Source organism: Triticum dicoccoides, chromosome 6B (genome assembly GCF_002162155.2).
Source record: "Triticum dicoccoides isolate Atlit2015 ecotype Zavitan chromosome 6B, WEW_v2.0, whole genome shotgun sequence".
Lineage (NCBI taxonomy): Eukaryota > Viridiplantae > Streptophyta > Magnoliopsida > Poales > Poaceae > Triticum > Triticum dicoccoides.
The window spans coordinates 251,884,280-251,886,827 of record NC_041391.1 but is presented as its reverse complement, the minus strand read 5'-3'; positions in this window follow the sequence as shown (position 1 = coordinate 251,886,827).

Here is a 2,548-nt window from a genome sequence, read left to right as displayed (position 1 = left end):
TCATGCATGCTTTGCATCATACATCATCATATATGTATATAATAAACAAGTCCTACTAATCATGCATCATCATACAACTTCTACTCGTTATTAATAATAAGTCATACGATCATCATCCTCATAGTCATCGAACCCAACCCTACATAATTGTTCTTGCACATGATCATCAGTATCAGGTAGGACCTACACCCTTAAGATAAAATAGCATAAAACAATATAGACCCTGACTCTCCATTATAAAGAATGGCGATCATCCTGTCTCCAATTCTTGCCCTTCGCTGCTTATTGCTTCCAAGAAGCTCCTTACGACTGTCCATACATTTTTTCCATTCTTTGATTGTTATGTCTCCATTTCTTTTAGAAACCCGGTATGGACAGTTGAGATTCGTAGGACGACCTGGTCATATGTTCAAAACATGAAGGATACCATGCGTATACATCAGATGAGGCACACAATCATTCAGGATTATCTGTTGAAAAACATAGTAATAACTTCATAGTTAGCAATGATGTACTAGTTTTAGAAGTGTGCAAAAAGATGCACGGATGTTGTAATAGTAAAAAATAATCTTACCAGGGTATCTCCATGGTAGTTACCGTAGTTCAACACGTGCACTAGTGGCACGTATTGACCATAATGTTGAGGAGTTTGATTGTAGATATTGTAATTCTCAAGATCAGTACAAAATCCGACCAGATGATTTTTCTCCTGATAAGTTAATACGGAGCCTTCGGTGTAGTACGTTCTGTCTACCATCTTCCGCACATTCTTTGAAGAATGAAAATAAGCTGTCAATGGAGATAAGTTGTCAACTATATATTTTGAAATAAACAACATAAATTACTTAATAACTATGTTTAGCTCACATGAGGGAAGAACTGGAGGTGTATCCACAAGGACCCAAATCGAAGGTGTCTCTTGCTCGATTGTAGGATCACCAAGATCCATGGTGACAAGCATACCCTCATCAAGACCATACATCTTGCAAAATGCATCCCAATTTTTGCAACCAAAATGGGTTACACTCTCAGCATTGTACAACTTTACTTGAAAATCCACACCATGATGGGTACTTAGGATAATTTTTTTGGTTTTGAAATTTTCATGGTCTTCAAAACCCATCCTCTCCAAGACATAGCGTCTTGCAAAGCATGGGATAAGCTAGTCGAATTGGAAAAGATGAAAAATACACGTTAAAATAGTTGAAGTCGTGCTTAATTATGAAAAAAAACTATTGTCGTCGTTGCGTACCGTATGAACATCGCAGGTCTCCTCGAGCTTAATGCTGAAGCGCCGATCTTCGTCCAGCTCAATGAACCTGTCGCACATACCTCGGTCGTCGTGGCACCAGTCGCACTCCCCCGGGCGGTTTTCGTCGTCCGATGAGTACGACATTTCCGGCCTACGTTCATAATTCAAATATTAAACTAGATCATTATTATTAATCACGGGTTGACTATCGATGATCGATGTACGTACGTAGCTCCTCTTTCATTCCTGAATGCATTATTATACCAAATTGTCTAGCACACGGGAATGAAGAAGAACTTATCCAATATGAGCATTCAATAAGCAAAACCAAATTATAAAATAAAGTATAGTATTCAAATTAGCATGCATTCAATAATTATAAGCAAAAGTACATCATCTCTTGGTGTCCGTACATCGTCGAATATTATCACTAATACAACTAGAACCGTAGCGCCCGACGGGTATCGACGCGGGCGGTGGACACCCAAAGATAAGGAACCATCACAGGATCATAGCTCCAGTGAGATCCCTGAAGAACCTTCCAGGTATTGTCGAACCTCCCCTTCAATGCAACCATGTAGCGACGGACGTGCTTGTCCTCCTCGCTAACACGGTGACGTACCACCTCCGCGGTGTCTGGATGCCTCACCACCGTCACTGGCCCACGCGACCGCCACCAAATAAGGATCGGGTCAACAACGGGCTGCCTCCTCACCAACCTACGTCCCCCGGAAGGTAGCACCTCCCAATACCAACCCGGTGGAGCCCAGTCGCGAACATGGCCCTGATCAAGCAGGCCTCCACCGTCGAGTCGACGACGACGAGGATGCGGGATAGGCATCGCCGACGTCGATGCGGGAACTACTTCTATATATAGTTAAATAAAAGTAGTTTTATTAATTAAATCAACTATCTAGTTCAACTACTAAGCACTTACTATAAATAAATAAGTAGTACTTACTAAAAACAAACTACTTCATTATATAGTAAAATAAATTAGTTTATTAAATCAACTAGCTAGTTCAACTATATATAAACTACTTCTTCTTTTTTTCTTTTTCTAAATACTATGAACAAAAAAACATTAAAATTCTATGAACAAAATTAATTACACAACCTAAATATCACCAAAAAAAATCTATTAACAATAATATCACCAAACATGCATATTCAATAATAATATCACCAAAAAAATCTATTAACAGAAAAAAATCTAACATAATATGAAGAAATTAATTACTACACATATCTAATCTAACAAAAAAATCTAATTAATCTAACAAAAATATATAACAT